Genomic DNA, 18,674 nt, shown 5'->3' on the forward strand with positions numbered 1-18,674 from the left:
GGAAGCCACACCCCTGTTATTATTTGTTTATTATTCTTGAATGTATATCCGATTCCTTATACCAACTTTCCTTTCGTAACAATGCACTCGGTTATCGTCAAAAAGAGTGTAGCCTACACGCGGATCCTTGTTTGCAATTCCATCGTTAACATTCAATGTCCACGACAGAGCTTTTAAGCCCGATTAATTAACTTAAACATGCATTTGGTTTTTCTTTAAATCTCGTCCATCATCTAGTAATGGTCAAGGATATTACAGACTAGGGGTTTTGGATCATTTCTCTGAATCATTAATTAGATATCATGGTTAATTGTCTCTGTCACGGACGTGACACTTCCTTTAATTCACAACGCTGGAATTACCCAAGTGCAGTTGAAGGACAACACAGTTTGGTTTTACATAACTCACGAGGACAAGCCATTATCTTTTCCTTTGTTCCTGTAATATAACACTCTCTCCCTCAATAAGCACATAAACGTACGATCGAGGACGTTTTCAACAAAAGGTGAACGATCGAGGTCAACAAAGAATATGTTGTTCTCCGTTTGTCTGTCGGTCCTCGGGTGTATGTAGTTCACGTACACAAAAGATTTCAGATACGATTTTTTTAAAGAAATGTGCGCTGTGCTCCCCCCCCCCCCTCAATGACATGACATGTTTACCACGAACAGTGTATACAGACTTCCTATTATTATTATTCATCATCACAAAAGGCCATCGGTCCGTTTCCAGCAGTTATTTTCCATCGCTGTCTCTCCTTTCTTTCACTTCTGTATTTGTAAACCATCGCTTATAGGCATCGGCGATGATAGCGCAGACTGATAACACGTCAATATTTGTACGGAATAATAATGGACTGGGTGATGCCAAAGTTAGGAGTGCCATCTCATTAATATCAAGAAAACACCTGGTGACCACACACAGTCTTGACAGAGATTAGGTTAACCAGTCGAACCCATTGTTTAACAACCGTGGCCACGGCTTCACAGATTTGTATCAGTGTCCCGTTTTCATTCGGTTCAACCAATATTTGTATTTAATATTTAGTACCTGAAATCATGATGGTTAAGATGTACACAAGGTGAGTCAAAAAAAGAAAGAAAAAGAAATCCAAAGGGCAGGACAAAAAGGCAAGTGTTCTTTCAGCAAAACGAAAACAATTCACATAAGGATATGTGTGAAATCACTAACCTTTTTGTGTGATCCATGGACAGGTTTTTTTTATTTAAAACGGTTGGTTGTGTTTAAAACTCGAAAAGTACATGAGTGATTTGAATGATTCTTATATTAAAAGGAGGCTTATTAATTTGGCTTTCATATCCTAGATTTTGAAAGTGCTACATGCAGAACTTTATTAGGAAAACTGTCCTGCCATTTGGTTTTTTTTTACTCGCCCTTTATAGGGGTCGGCAACTATTGGTCGTGGAGATATCCAATATTTTTGAGGATATGGTTTGTCATTATTTTGCAAATTGGTTCGTAAATTTTTTGGGAATTTCCTTGAAAAATTAAGGTTTATTTATTTTATAATTTTTTTGGGGGGGGGGGGTTCCATACGCAAGTTTCGGGCAAATTTTCCTTTTCCCCGAAAAAAAAACACACAGAAAGGCTTTTGGATACGTGGCACGTTTCCTAGTGGGAAAAACCGCATTTTGTTTTGGTAATTCGACAAATTGTTTAATCGGTTAATTAAGCCTACGTCATCCCCCTATTTTTAAAGACACGAATCGAAAGTTGAAAACCGCTCATTTTAAAACGCACAACGCCCACTTTATTTGAAACATTAAACAAATAATGACATCAACGTTGGATTCTATCCGGATGTACAGTTGCCTTTCAATGGACATTGCCAAGACACGAACTACACGTCAGATTGAAAAGAGGCAGCGTGAATTGAGCAAGTAGTTGGCGCGTCCTCAGTGCGACACGGTTGCCTGCCTTCCGCGCACACGTACACAATAACAACAGGCAGAGAGCAAGTACCACTCTCATGACAATGTGAACACGCGCGTCGCTGACGATAACAAAACCTGGACCAGGTGATATTCACGCGCACTAAAGCCACTAATACAGCCAGCAATTATGTACATGTACACTATGGAATAGAGTATCGCCGGCGGAACTGGCAACTACCACTGGTAATATATCCACCCATTGCGAATCACGTCTGCTTTGAACGCGATCATGCTGTTTATCTGTGGAGCTGTCACAAGTCACGGATTGGAGTCACATACACATGTACGTGTTGGCCAAATCTCATCGGTGTTTTGATGTGCATTTTTGTGTGGGTACATCTATGTGTGCATGACCAAATATTGGTGTTCGTTGTGTCCTAACATCAAGACCTATGCGGGTACAAGGTCGTGCCGGCACACGCAACCAAACCGATCGCCTACATGATTCCTTGTGATATGGTGTTTTATACGCCCAAGCTATAACAACATCTGTTGATGTGCCACAAGTTCTGTGTGTGCTGATATTATTTTAGTAGGCCTATAGTTCGACACGTTGGCTGACCTCCATCGCTTTTGTGCTGGTAGGCACTCTACCGTGCCGATCACAAACCGTGGATTTACCCATACCTACCTAGACCAACAAGTCTACCGCTTCGTCCATTGTTCTGGAAATATTTCACATGCTGGTGTAGTCATCAGCGGAGGTGGAGGGCAGAACACCAAGAAAAAACCCTGCTGTGACAGTCAAGAGAATAAAGTTTCTGGTAAACTTCACTGAGAGCACATACATGGTGAGTAATGGGCTATATATTCGGACATAATTGCCAAAAAGAAATGCCAATTTGTAAACCAATATAACCCGCTCCTTAACTAAATATACCAGTGTGGAATTTACATCACGGACGGGGTATGACTAGAGACTGAAGATGAATTCCACGTATTACATTACAGATCATTATGCATGTTGCTAGAAAAAAATATAAACGGACAAAACGAGGTGGATCATTTCAAATAATTTGACGTCAGAAGGAGAACCAACCTGAGATTTTACCGTATGGGTTAAAGTTATTGCTCCCTTCCAGGTTCTGAAATCATCGAGGATCTGTGCGATATATCAAAGCCAGAACTTGTAATCAAATACGCATCAGATTTCGATTGGATAACTCTAACTCTAATAGACCTCCTGCTGGAAGATTATTACGGCCATGCGAATCCGGTTGGAAAAACCGTCCCGTAATATTGTACTATTCGTATTATACAATTCGGATTTTAAAATGCAGTAAGCATGCAGTGCTTACTTGATGTTGTGGAACTTGCTGTTCTGTTCCTGATGTTGCTCAGTTGCTAAGTGGCATTGATTAACTAATTAATTAAACACCCTCCTGTCGTGCTCAGTGACAAAGCTATCAGGGGATAGATTTTAACGGATCTGCCAGCTGCCCTCATAATGATGTACAATTGACCGTTTTAAAATGGCTGCTACACAATCTGTACCTGTATTAGTGGTCATACTATCTGCCAAACCACAAAATCATGTTAAAATTGGAGGATTCAGGACAGTGTTTAGGGCTAACCCTAACAGTCCTGAATCCTCTAATTTTAATATGATTTTGCACACCCTAGGGAGTTCTGACAGTTGTACATTTGAATCCATAGGGATTTGTGGCAGTTGGAGAGCAGCCTGTACAGAAACTGCCAAGAGCAGTGGGGGTTAGAGTTTTTGACAGTTTGTGATAGTTATAAGTAAAGGAGGTTTTTTTTTACCATCTCAACTTTATAGCAAAACGAAATCAGGCCAACATTACTCACTCTCTTTAGCAACAAAACACTCGAGAAAAAAACTTAACTGGGCAAAGAAAAGGTCCTCAGTGTTTCTCCAGCCAAGTTTGAAGTCTCAATTCAATTTTTGAAGGGAGACTTTTCTTCAATATTTTGCACATGAGAGGGAAGTCAAGTGATTTCAAATTAAGGCTAAAGACTAGACTGGTACATGTCCAACCGTGGTTGAACAATGCCAACTGTTTGAAAAGACTTCGTTAGTCTGGTGGCTGACAATGGAGAAATGTGTAGAAATGGAGATCAGTACCAGACATGTCAGATTTTTCGTTTGGCACAGTTGAATGATGCAGTACTGCCAGTCTATTTTTTTTGTGTTGAATTTTTTCAATACCTTAAGTTTTGGGACTCTCATACACAGTATGGAGAGTTCCAAATTTTCGGACTAATCGCAAACCAATTAAGTCATCGTGTTCGAATCCACCACAATTTATCATAACACAAGTCAATCACAAAAAGTCACAAGCTATTCAAATAAACTCGGACAGAGGCACTCGTGTCATAAGTTTCTATATTCCTCATAATTAGCCGGATTGTGTTTCGGCTTGTAATTCACTTGTGAGCAGACTAATGATGCACTTGTGATGGACTTGACAAGAGCACTTCAACCAGCTTCCAGTAGGGTAGGCGAGGACTGGACTTGTTCACTTTTCGATTCTATTTGCATTCGCTTTGGGAAAACTGAGTCAACTCCCTTCAACAAGGAAGTTGGGGCTGATGCCACATCCTTTATTCTAAACCTATCAGATCGGAAACTGTCTATACTTTTGGTAACCCCATCCGCACTTCCTAAATCCGGTATGAAAATCTTAATTCACACGCTCCACTGTCCCCAAAATATCCTGTCCTGGTTATTTTTGTCGATGGCGTGGGATTTGCGGGCTTGACCTGCGTTCTATTGAGAAAGGGCCGGGTATTATTGATTGGTGTGACTTAGCATCAACGTGCGAATTGTTCGGAAAACGAGAAGCCTGTTGTCTGGTTTCAAACACAAGTCGATACTGAAGCAGCACTGTTAAAACCAGCTTCACAAAATGGTGGTCTTGAATGAGTTTTACGAGGCCAGTCCGTTCCAAAAAACGCATCGGCGTACTTTTAATACAAGCTGTAACTTCATTAAGCCTGTCCGCGAAGTAATTTTATTGTTTTAACACCTTAATAATGGACCTCATCACAAAGTTTTGAATCCCCACTCTCTGTGCAATTTTTTCTCACAAGAATTTTCCAAAATCCTCCACTGTGCACTTTGTGTGTGTGCAGGAAACCAGTTGTCCGTTCCTTGATACTTTCAAACGACAGGTTGTCCCAGATACGTAAATCGAAAAATGGCAAAGTCCTTCCCAAATAGTTGAACGATCAAGGTTTGCAACGAGTTCATTTTCATAAAAATCATCGATTCCCCATTGTGAAAGAGCCCACATGAAGTCTTCAATGAGGAGACAAGGGGCAATGTTTTGATTGCTGCGTCTAAAAAAAAAAGGCCTGTAGTAGATTTTCATTTCTTCAAAATCCGCTGTGACCGTTGGCCTGGGGCTCCAGATTTCGTTAGTGAAAATAATTCCTAATGCCTGCATTTGGGCCCGCGGGATTTTAAAAGGATGCTCAATTGTGGCTGGTTTGTTATCGAATTATGCGCGTGGATATTGTAGGGCGCACTGACAGTGGATTAGATTATAGAACGGGGCAGATTAGTGCGTCATTTTTTTTTATATGCGACACAAATCTACTGCATGGTCAAGCGAGTACTGGGCCTACAGGCGAACGAACAAGTTTGATTTGAGGCATTGACAAAAACGATCACTCAACCTATAGTATCAAAACCTTAAAAGGTTGAAAAGGATCCCTTTGATGACAAATAAAGGCTTTGGGAATTCACTTATACGCAACGTGTCATTTGACGTTGCTAGCTACTGATGTACAAATTCTTAGCAAGAACAAATCCAACTTGATGTTTTTTTGTATGTATTGCGTCTCTTCATTGTGAGCAGTTATGAAAGGTATAGAATTTGGTATCGTCCGAAGTATCACAATTATATTGCCACTCTTGGCCCTTAAATGTGTTTTCCCCTAAAGTTGAATGTATAACGTCATTGCAACAAATCCTTCAGGTTCCTAAAACACCATATGAAAAACAGGCACATACATTTTCTTCGGTGGCGTAAGCTGTAGTACATCTACATTCCTTTTCCATGTCTGGAAACTCATGCGAAAACCACACCTGACGCTTTCGCGTATTTTGTTCAAACAATTTTGTTGGCAAATAAACTAACTCCATTTGCACGACAGTATTCATCTTGGATTTGTAATAATTTTTTTTTTTTTTTTGGGGGGGGGGGGTTGCATGGGAGCCCATTTCTCCAGCCGTACTATCATGCGTTCTATGTTCTGAGCAGTTTTCTAGTGTAAATTTGTCGTGTATTCGAGGTATTTTTTGTCAGTTTCATCTGGTACTTCTTAATATTTTAATGTTAATAATGGTTTTTTTTAACGGGATTACTATCTAGTACGTCTTAATATTTTAATGTTATCAGTGTTTTTTTAATGGAATTCCCTTTGTAAATCATGTTCAATTCAGCCCTTGCAATTCATGATTGATTCAATAAACCATTTAATTGAATGAAATGAATGAATGAGTAGCATGTAAGTGTTACTACCTTCAACATTTACAACATCACAGCTCTAAAAATCAGCATTATGAACTTTTTTTATCCTACGCCTACTGATTCCAAAGTAAACTTTGGTGAAATAAATATTTAGTCAGCTGCAAGTCTGTATCTTTACATACCTGGGCATGATTTTAAGACGGAGCCACTTTTTATATCACACACATTGATTTTTTTTTTTGGGGGGGGAATATAATCCAAAATTCAAGTCTTGTGCTTTTGGGGACAAAGCCAAGGCGGAAGTGGTAGGGATGAACACACAACATTGATTTTTGGGAGGAATTCACTGAAAAGAAAACGGTTATCAAATGTCATTTTTGATGGCAGATTAACTTCCCATAAAATCAATACCTTCATGAAACGTTTCCAGTTACGGAATACGTGCCTGGATAAATGCGAAGGATCTTAAGGCATGCAATAGACAATTAAAATTGTTGCCCTCATTCCTAAGTCATACGAAATGATTTCGATCGTGCTCACGAATAAATTTCATGGAAAAGGAAGGTGCAAGATATTTGTTTTGATATCATGAGTTTGCATTTTAGGACAACTGGCGTTTTGTCCATGGTTTAGAATTTTCCATCGCGGTTAATTTTCAAAAGATAATTTTCAGAAATATTCCTCGGTTTTCGGTTCAAGATGGCCGACACGTGATATGTATGAAGGCGGACACAGACTCCGTTCCTCATCCAAATTTCATTGATATCAACAACTGCCCACTGTCTGCTTTTGAATTGTATGTAAAGAACATTGCTCATTTTAACCGTTTTAACCTGCAGCAAAAACTGGTGACATTCCGCCCCACGAAATGTAGGAATTATTGCTTGAAGAGCAAGGCACAGTGAACAGGCACAGTGTCTGCCTTGGACTTTTCTTGGTAAAGCTCACCGAGACGATGGGAATTTGTCAATTTTAAACAGCCCAGAAAAGAAACCGACAACCCTGCTACTGTTTAAACAGTCACAGACAGTCAAAAATTCCATCCACTTCCCCTGCAGGGCCATGCCTTTTACACAGGCTAGTCACAAACAGTCATATCATTTCAAGCAAGCACTCTGACTAGTCAAATTCAGTCAACAGACAAAAGCAGCAGATTGGTGGCACAGCTGTCTTATCAATCACCTACGGTCAAAGTACAGCTGTATCGGGTTACACAAAACAGTCACAGCCAGTCAATCCTGCTTCATGTAGGCTGGGAGCTCTTAACTGTCTTAACTTTATTGGAAACAGTCACGAATGGACAACTTGACGTAGAATGTATGTTTGTATGAGAGGATTAATACTTCTGTTTCTTCCTCCATGTTTGCACCAACGGGTGGATCGGCTGGATTCTCTCATTAACGGTACCCGGTTTTTCCCTCGCTCCGTTTGGCAATTACTTCTCGGTATGATCGCACGCAGGCAGGTGATGACACACAGCTCGCGTTCGACATCAGTCCCATCCTAGGCCTTGGGCCGCCTGTAAATGAATAAGTCAAGTGGGTTTTGCATAGGCTAGCTAGCTCCTATCGGCGCTCGATCGGGCCCGCTGTCCTGTCCCTAGCGCCAGTGTGGCATGCGCGTGGGTAACATTTTTCACAGCTCGGAGGTAAATGAAGTAGGCCTTTTTCTTAATTGGACATACCGAGCGCGCGCCCTCTGATTTCGGGGCGAATGAAAATGTGTCGGGGTGATTTTCTTGTTACTCTTACCAAGGGATGATCGTTCCACGTTCATCAAGGCCTTGCGTTTTAAGTTTACGACGTACCTCTCAGCTGTCGATCGCGTTATCGTCTGCATTTCATCAGATTTTAATCAGCGCATCCCTTATTTTCCCAGATTGCAGTGCGAAGAGAGATAATCACCACACAATTTTAAATTCCAGAAAAGGGTGTCTGTTATTGTTTCCTTTACCACAGATCCTGTGCATGTATTTTAAAAGTAACTGGAAATGTACTTTTCTTCAAATTTGGATGGCTTTTGCTAGCTTTGAAAACATGGCGTCTCAAATATCCGGCTGAAGAAATAACACTGTCTCGATGTAGGCTACAGTGCAAAGCCAAAGAGATCAGTGGATGTAATATGTGATTCTTCGGTTGCATTTAATTAAAAGGCGATACAGATGGTTCGAGCACATGTGCTCTGAAAAACAAACTCCGATCGTGAGGCTTTGAGCGAAGTGTAAATGATTACGTATGACGTAAGTCCTTCCGCACACACACACAGACAACAATCTGTAATGTCGTGACGCGCATTTGGTGTGTTTACTTCACGATTCTAATTAAAATATGACACTGCTTTCGTTTGGTAATTAAGATCGTATACTATAGATTAGAGAACACTGATGGAATTATTGAAGTCATCTTTGCATGACACACATAATTCTTTACGTTAATACTGTGTTATTAATTATGTAGGCCGCAGATCTCAACTCGGAAATGAGCATCTTCCGGTGTGGATTACGTAATCGTGCGCGCATTTGCGATGCACGTAAACTGGATGTAATCACCTTGTACACACATTTCTGCGCAACACAGAAACAACCATCATCACCACGTACGACCAAATAACAACACACATGTCACCAAGCAAAAATAAATGAACATAATCACGAAGTGACAATACGTAGCATTATGTTAAAACAGCTCAATGGCATTGGACCCAGTCTTTTTGTGAAGAGAATAATCGCGTCATATTATGATCGGAACGATGTGCTTTTGCACTTTTGCAATATTGACTGGCCTTGCTTAGAATGATTGGGGAAAAACTGATCTCATAATGACTATGCATAAGCAAGGTTGCCAAACATCGTTTCTTGTCATTTCCGTTGCTGGTTATTTCATCATCTGATGAATTACGTTAATTACGTTGTACCTTTTAGTAAGACACTGTATACCTAAGAATGTACATGTGTGTACTTTAACAGGGTTCATGGGCTTTTTTTTCTAGGTATGACGTCATTTACACCCAAAGGTACCAACGCAAACAGGTAGTGGCACGCGCGTGTTGCGCAGTGCCGATTCGACTGGTGTTGGAAGTTAACGTTGTGTTATGCGTATAATACTTAATCGAGCACATGTTTTCACACCGTTTTCTGTCGATGCCCGTCCCGTCAGATACTCCATCAGTGTCCAAAGATCAGTTGCCTCAGTGTTTACATCAAGAGCCATCTGGTCATCAAAATGGTGCGTGACTGTGAAACGATACGTCTATACATGTCATGGTCTAACATTGATGAGCCTATAGCGAGATGTGTACACTTTTGGGGGATAGGGGCTGACTGTTAAAAGGTCGTATGAATTTGCACAATCGGCTTATTACGGCGTATCATTTAGTGCGTGATATTCGCAGTCACGGCGCAGTCCCCTAGTGGCGCGGCGCGGCGCGTATGTACCTCAGTCGAACTGCCGCAGTCGACTTGCCGTAGCGGCGACTAGGGTACAACGCTTCACCACGCCGTGCGACGGAAAAGTGCGAGTTCCCAATCCCCCTGCCGAAAAGAAAGACATTCAAAAACAGGATGAGAAATAGAATAAAAAAAGAAAATTGATTATCGCTCCCCGCCTCCCCCATTTACCGCCTCCGTTCCTATCGCGGTCTGATGAGCCTGGACTCCAAATTAAATTAGCTCTATAGGCTATAGGCCTTACCCTCTCAGTCTAGATACGATAAAGGCCTAGTATAGCTGGTCGTGGCTGCATAACGGGAAAAGACCTTTGGACTCAGATGCATTAGTTTAATACGGGGTGGACCTGGACGTGCGTTTAAGACGTGGCTCTTAAAAAACAACCGCATGTTTAAAATCACCCTCAACGTAATTGTGCAGGCAAAAAGCTCAAGTCAAATTTACATAGTGTTCCTATTAATATTGGGTTACCAATAGACACATGGGCAGGACTCAGGGACTAGGGGGGGGGGGGGGGGAAGGGGCTTTACCCGGCCCAACCTGTTCACAAGAAACCCTTGCATGCGATGTTTTTATTTCTGATTATGCTTGATCGGGCAATGTCATTTTCATAAATTATCGATTTGTAATTTTGTTTGGCTTTACCTCGCCTTTTTTGCTTGCGCCAATGAGGCACCTCGTTGAATTGATGCCTTGGATCTACTGACTATAAACGCTCTTTCTGAATGAAGATAATGCAGCTGAATTATTTCACTGGACGTATCGTTGCCGGAACATGTTAATTTGCGAGATACAATTCGTTATGTACTGGTATATACATGGTCATTTAAAATTCTATCATCGTTGTATACAAACGAATACTGAATTCTGGTAATATTCCTATTTGTTTCTTTAACATTTTTGGCATTAAAAGCGTTTCGCATTAAAAGAAATATTAAAAACAAAATTTGACAAATCGTAGCATCGTTTTACGACCATCCACCATATGGTTCAACGAACCATGAAACAATCAAATTTTGTCAGCAATGCTGTAGACATTCCTGCGCAGGTATAATTGCTTCACAGTCGCACTTGAGTATTCTTTGATTCGGTGACCCCAGTCTCACCGGGGATTTCTTCGATTCTGTGACCGGTCATTGTCGCCTGCTCGTCACGCCGTTTTGGGCCCGTGAGGTCCCGCGAGGGGAGGCTTCGCTCTTGTCAGCCGTTAGTTACTGTTACGTTATGCTTTCGTGCCTTCCCCTTGTCACACGGTTGCGCCTCGATGCACCTACACATTTCACATTCCTAATGGACGTTGGCCACCTGTTACTAAAGATGAGTAAAAAAATAACAGACATAAATTTAAATCAAAAAAGTGCACGCCCATGATGTGCCTGACTACCTTTATTTTTTAGTTATTATTTCAATTCATTTACAACGAATGCACTAAAGGTATAAACTCGGGTGTATTCCTCGGATACAATCAAATTTCAAAGATGTCTTGGTCTCATGGCCTGATGAACAGGGGTAATGATTTTAAGTGCTTTGAGACGTTTGGTGTATTAAAGCGCTGTAGAAGCACCACTAATTATTATTATTCAATGGAAAGGATGTTATAAATCTCATTCACAGGGGTGTGAAATTTCAGCTTTAAAGCTGATTTCAGCTTTTTTTGTTTTGGATTTCAGCTTTTTTCCCTCACTTGCTGTGTACAGAAGTATAGGAGATTTCCAAAGTTCAGTTTTGTACACCTTTATCAGCTGTTTTCAGCTATTTTTTATCAGTGGTCACTCACACCCCTGCATTCACTTGCGATTGGAGAGAAATGTAGTACAGAACTGAATGTATCTCGTCCATGATAGGATGACTTTGTATTCTTTTTTGATACGAAAACTTTTGAATTGCCGTTCGAGATTCGTCCTCAGATAAAACTGCAGAAGCTCGAAGACCGAAGCTCACAGGCTGTGCATATTCTTGACGTATACTTGCCACTTCTGCCACCAATGGCACGGAACTGTTAATTGCTTTGCCTCATCATTAAGTCATAAATTAATTAGACCAATTCTGATTTCCAAACTCCATGTGGTAAACACCCATCAATGCGTATTAATGCCAATAGGCTCAGGCTGTGATTTGTATAAGACATCTTGGAGAGCTAAGCTGGAGATTGAACAGGTTTCCAAACCTTCATTTACTGAAATTGATTTACTGAGCGCACGTTGAACTGTTTTCAAAATGATGGTGAAGTGCAGGGTAATTTTACATGCTATCATTAGATAATCCCATATCGGTTTAGTTGTTATTTGTGATTATAGCGTATTAAATAGTCTAGAATCGAAAGCTCACTGGAGTTCGTTTCAGTCATCAATTAGCCCTCAACCGAACCAGTATAATACGGAGCAATGTCGGATAATTGTCCTCACGTTGAGTTAGATTGATAGGCATTGTGTCGACCCGTGTAATTTGTCAAGCGCTTTAAATGTCACCGGGCAGGGACCGCTCATTGAGAAATTGTTTGTCTGGGCATATCCAGTGCAAAAGCTAAGCAAGGGCAAATATGAATCTGCCAATCGTATTACCCATTCCGACGGCATAATTCCATCTTTTCCCACACACACACACACACAAAAGAGCCAGTTGTCTTCTCCATAAAGCGAATGGTACATCTACCCGCGGTTTCCGATTGTTGCAATGATAACGGAGCGAGTCAATTGAATTCCCGTGTCGAAGTCTCAAGGGAGAGGCGAATACGCCAATTGCAATTTCGGTTTTCCCGCATGAAACTGCACGTGACGGTCGTGACGGTTTGTACATTAAGCCCCCTTTCAGCTCGGACATAATACGCGGTATTTTTTGGAAACACTTTGTATCGGACGAGGTAGTGGTTTTGAGAATGGAGGAAAATTGAAACAGTTGCGTGAGTCCTTCAATGATGCTAATTTGTTTATGGATTTGCTGGCGGCAGATGAAAGAAGGACTACCAATTATGATTTTGCTTTGTTGTTATTCTGCGGTTGCATTTTATTGATGCTAAATTTAGGTCCATAAAATAAGGGGTCAAAATATTAATCATATTAATTGTTCTCTTTTTCTTGAAATGTCCAACTTGGAAAAATGGGTCATTTTGGGGAAATATAAATTGTTTTTCCGAAGAGATGCCCAACAATTGCAATCGCAACCTCAAGAGGTAAAAGCGTCTATTGTGATCCACAACAGTGCTGATTCGTATTGCAATTATCCATCCACTTCTACATATGATATTGAAATTGGAACGGGAAATTAAATGAAGACACAGATAATGTCATTGGTAACTAAAAAAAAAAAAAATCTAATTTATACCGGTACGTATTTTATCTGTGCTTTCCGTATGTACTTAATATAATGTTTAGTATCAAGTAGTGATAATTTTAGCATCGGCAGTAATGATGGGCAAAAACAATTACGACTGTGGAAAATGTCGAGCGTAATGTAAACACGTCGATGAGAGCAGACAGCGCATTTTGGATTAGCCCCCTTTATTAATGGGGAATCGCAACTGTACATGTCCATCACTGTTAATATAAATCGACGATTATGATAATACATGGAAACCGAAAGCTAGATCTTAGTCTGTAGTCTGGTTCCGGGAACGTGCGTGTATATAGGTCTACGTCGCGGGGGGGGGGGGGGACTTCGCCGATGCACGCGGCCGGCTGGTATCCAGGAAATCGGGCCAGCGCTCCCCGCTCCCTCACCGGACGCACCGCCATGGTTTGCGCTTCCGCCCCTTGGTTCGTCTGATTACCGCACTGAAATACTAATTTCAGGTATATGTTGAGAGCCAGAGGTTGGGGTAGTCGGTTGTTTACGAGACTGTATCAGGTGGATCTGTTGGTCAATTAGGTTGTAATGAACATGATGTCAAGAGTATTTCGGCCACACCCTATAAAGCATAACCTTAAGTCTGCTTTGTACCTTTCTATTGATTCATCAGCTTGACATTTGATATAAATGAGTTTTCTTTGTTTTCTGTGACAGGTGCGTCATGAATTTAATGATTGTGCATAAATTACAAGTTCCCTTTAACTCGGAAGCAGGTGCAGAGACAATTTTTTTCTTTCTTTCAGTTTCTATCCGTTTATAACACGCGCTGACCGAAGTCCATCCCATGAAAACCGCTCCGTATCCCCATTTAAACCCGGCCAGATTCCCTAGCAATCTCGATGCCACCTCGTTACAGATTTTTATTTTTAGATTTTGTAGGTTTTTTTTAATGGTTACAACACCGACACCGAGTGTTCTTGTTCCCAAGCGTTGTGGCTATACCAGTGTCGTTCGCATGCTTGGCAACCGGGGGGGGGGGGGGACTGGTTGCTATAGTAGATAAGAATGAAACGGACATCATGCACATCGCTGCGTAAAAACGTGTTTCCATCTCTCGATGGCCACTTGTAAATCCGGGTGTTAGGCCACTACACTGAGAAAAAAATGGCAGGTCCAACCGTGCTGGGGCTTTCGAGTTTGATGATGGGAAAAATGAAGAGATGTGACTGTCACTGTGTCAGCGATCGCCGTTATTAAGCTGTCATGCCGCGAACGCATTTAGTTAGATCGTGGGTTAGATTTGAGCGCCTTTCTTACCCAGATAAAAGGAGGGAAACGATTATTGATTTCTCGGCTGGAATATAATTTGTCACAGTTATGACCCCATTGTGAGCGAAGGACTATGGGATATTTTTATGGGTGGGTCAAAGGTTAAATGGCTTCGATCATGCGCAGTAAATGAAAATGTCAAAGGATTTAAAGACCAACTCTGCAAGTGAAAGGAAAATGCAGTACATAATTTTGGGCACCTGTGAATTTTTTTCATCAAAAGAATGAAGGTCAAATTAAAAACTGGAATTAGACATAAAGATGAGGATTAGCCCTGCTTTTCGTAAAACTTTTTGCAGTTTCGCCGTAGGCGGCGCCTTGGGAATTATTTTATATATTGATAAATTATGACCGAAATAAGATACTGTACAAACTCCTCAAATAACTTGTCGCAAATATAATCACGAATTGCATCACCAATTTCAAGAAAATTAATATTCATAATCTAGGAACGGTGACACGGTCTTTTTTTTTATTTATTATTATTTTTTTTTTTTAGAAAAGAGTGTCTTCAATCACTGATTTGTTTTTCCTCTAACATCAACGTCCTACGTCAATTATCATAATTTAATATGAAGCATTATTTTTGATTGAAAATCCTATATTCCTTGTTGTTGTAGTTGCTCTTTTAATCATGTTTTCATGACCGCATGCACGTACATGTACGTTGCTTCGCTGGTAGATCTTGGTCCCTGTGGGCAAGACTTGTGGGACCCTTACCCCTCAGCCTGATTTGCCGCTCCGAAAATAATCGTGACGTGAGTCACCAATCTGTTTTTTTAATTAAATGATACCATGTGTCCTTGCTTACATCAATATCAATAATATATCAGCGAACACAGTCATTTGCCATGATATCTGTGGCTTCAAATGCTTTAAAATAACAGCACATGTTTTATTCGTGCATTTTATCTAACAAACTAGTCAACATTTACCTAGACATGTGGGGCCAAGACATCTGTAACGGAAGTTGGAAACACCAATAGACAACAGCAAGTATAGATCGTACTTCGAGATGACCTTACGGATATCGACGTATGGTTAGACTGTCTCGATCTTAAAAGACGGTCAGGCAAGAGCGTGTACATTTATTATCAGCTGCGGCATGTAGCTATAAACACGGCACAATATTTGGTCCTTCGTGAGTACACACGCGCCTGGCGCAGTCCCCCGGCTGTATAAATATAGGATTGGGCGTTCGTCAGAAGTCTGTTTAAACATTCCCGGCGATTTTAGCAACAAATCTTAACCGTGTTCGTGATTTGGTTGGAGTACGCTTTAAGTAATTGATCATGTAAACCAGACGAAGTTGTGTGAGTCATTTTCATTTGGCTTTTTCTTCTTGTTATTCTAACCAATGTTTTAGCCACTGTCTTCCAAACTTGGGGTGAACGGCATTTCGTTGTACAGAGTTCAGAAGGGCGATAACATTTACTGCAGTATTAAACAAAAACGCCAATAATAATAATAATAATAATAACAACAACAGGTTCTTACATAGCGCTTTGAAGTCAGATCAAAGCGCTTTACATTATTATTACCCCTGATCATTGGGCCAATTAAACATTCCAAATACCATCTCAGCTCCCTGGGGAGAATACAGCTCCATGCAGCATGTAAGGCGCAAGGAAGCTAATTCAATCACAATAACCATCTCTGCCCTCACAGGTACCCATTTACTCCTGGGTGGGGAGAAGCAATGATTGACAAAGTGCCTTGCCCAATGCACTCGCACCATAACCCCAGGCTGGACTCGAACCTAGTACCTACAACCTGCAGCTTTACCCACAGACCACGAATCCAATGCCCTTAACCACGAGGCCACAGCACTCCACACCAATGTCTTCATTACCTGTTAGTCACGGGACCTTTTTAAACCGAGCTAGTTTTTCACACACGACTTGCTTTATTTTTTTTTAGCCAGAGATCAACTTCTAATATATAATTATTTAACCTCGCGAGGTTTCATGTTAACACCTTTTTTCAAGTACCAAGGGCGATATATAAGAAACATTTAATGGATAATAAGAAATTTGGAATGAGATCTCCAGAAAACCTCATTGTTCATGAAGAATTCATCAAAAATTAATATGCTTATCGGACTTTTAAGATTGCCTTACTCATTTTCAGTCTCCTAACAGTGTGGGGTAAAAAAATAATTATAATAATTTCGCTACACGACTGTCTCTGAGATTTATTGTCATATAGGCCCTGGAGTTTTAATACATGTATAGTCGCAAAACTCGCAAGGCCGCTCTGCGACATGCCTTGAAAAAGTAATTGCCTGGATGATCAGTGGAGATAGGATAGAGGAAAAGACAAGTGTGACTAGTGGAGTGTCTGTCGGGATGATCGCCGCGGAGTCGCGGCTGTAATGTAATGAACGCTCAGCGCTCTAACTAGCTTGTTACATCGCACCCTTGACACCTTATCTGTGCAAGCCATCAGAAGATCGTGTCCCCGCCAGATCTGTCTTGCTCATTGCCGGACACCTCAGTCTAGACTCGCTTCAAGTCCCAGACATCAAAGATTAAATCACCGGGAAGGTTTCGCAATGCCTAGCCTGCGTTCAGTGTGGCGCACCGCCTTTAGCAAAAGGCTATACAATGCGAGTTATCACTTCATCTCGTCACTGGCACCGGGCCGATGAAAACGATCGAACCCCGCGCTCGAATTGTCGTCATGCCCGAAGTATTCCTGATTATCCGTTATCTGGTGGTGGGTATCACTTTTTAATTAGAAAATCTTGCGGACCAGATACAGATTTCTCGTCGTAATTATGTTTTTGCACACTTAGACGTAGGACCGCAATATATCTGACCATAGAATTAAGGGGGAAAATGCAGTTTCACTTTTAGCAGTATCATATTCCATGGAAAGTTGCATTGAAAAGAAAAAAGGTTATGTCCTAGTTTGTTTAATAGTGAGGACACGTCCACGTCCTCGGTTTTAATGATTAGTCTTCGTATAACGGTAAATCACGTGATGTATGGGATTCCCTTTCAATCCGCACCTGTCATTCTGTATGTGCCTGCTCAACGAAATTAATCAAAATTTATCATCAGGTTCCACTCACGCACTATGCTGACCTGTAGACAATATAAGACCTGTTATTTCGTTATTGAGCTACGTAACTTTGAAGTCACTGGTATGGCCAGACTTTTTTTGTAAGAATTTTTTTTTACACATTTCACTCGTATTCACATTGATTAAGTAAACTATCAAAACATCACCGCGGCTGATGCTGCATATCGATTCTATAGGCTAAATTGAATCCTAATGCATGGAAGTTTATTATGTGCATACAATTAAATACTGTGCCTGGTACTGTTTCATGAGAATTGTTCCACGTGTTGGCTCACGTCGACGTCAACTCCGCATTTCATGAATATTTTAATTGGTTCGGCGTCGTCAACGTATCCAGCACGTTGGAAGTATATACATGCATGACAGAGTCCATTCAACTCCATTGCAAATTATGTTCTCGCACCTCTCAAGCGCGGCCGATGTAGGCGTTGCGTTTCGAGTGTGAAAAGTCCTCAGGTCTTGGGTCGTGGTAAAGGATTTTGACAAATTAGACGCCGTTAGAATGATAAGGCTTACTTTGAGAGAATACGGAATGTGTGAGGTGTTTGAGGTATGTGTTCCATATCCCAGAAGAGTCAGGTTGGCGAAGCGGTACTTTCCTCGCCTTCCACCGCTTTGGCCTGGGTTCGAATCCCGCCTGGGCCAATATGTGGATTGGGTTTTCAGTCCCTACCTGATTCCGTGGGTTCCCCCCCCCCCAGAATATCTTCTGGGCTTTTCCTCCCACCTCTAAAACTGTCATTTCTTCTCGTGGTACGTCTTCTCTATGAGTTGGTGCATGTGATGTTTCCTCTGGGATGCTTTACCGACTATAATGATACAGATACAGATATCTTCGGTTAAAGGGTGCAGACCTGTAAATGTGTCTGAATTTGCCTACGCGGATAAATCACGATTTGCATGCCCTCAAATTCTCCGGTATTAGAGCATTGTGAGGGCCGTGAACTTGAGGATTTGTAAAAATGAAGTGTAGAAGCCGCGCAGAGGACTGCGAGAGCTCCTATTTCTGTGACATTTGGATGAAATTAGGCACTAAAATGGCTCTATTTTGCAATGGAGCGTAGGTGTCCATGTCAAAATGGCGATGAGGTTCAGGGGTTCAGGACGGCTTTTAGGGGTGATCATCTTTGGATG

The 18,674-nt window shown here is 41.2% G+C and overlaps 1 protein-coding gene across 1 annotated transcript in view; it reads left to right on the top strand.

The window, feature by feature from the left end:
- Nucleotides 1-1,941: 1,941 nt before the first annotated feature.
- Nucleotides 1,942-18,674, top strand: part of LOC119727311 (short transient receptor potential channel 4-like) — a 53,058-nt gene continuing 36,325 nt past the window's right edge. Inside the window, exon 1 of the mRNA XM_038199163.1 lies at nucleotides 1,942-2,746. The gene's annotated coding sequence lies outside the window, so the exon portion shown is untranslated. The remainder of the gene's footprint in view (nucleotides 2,747-18,674) is intronic.

This window comes from Patiria miniata, unplaced genomic scaffold (assembly GCF_015706575.1).
Source record: "Patiria miniata isolate m_02_andy unplaced genomic scaffold, ASM1570657v1 HiC_scaffold_20, whole genome shotgun sequence".
In the NCBI taxonomy this organism is placed as follows: domain Eukaryota; kingdom Metazoa; phylum Echinodermata; class Asteroidea; order Valvatida; family Asterinidae; genus Patiria; species Patiria miniata.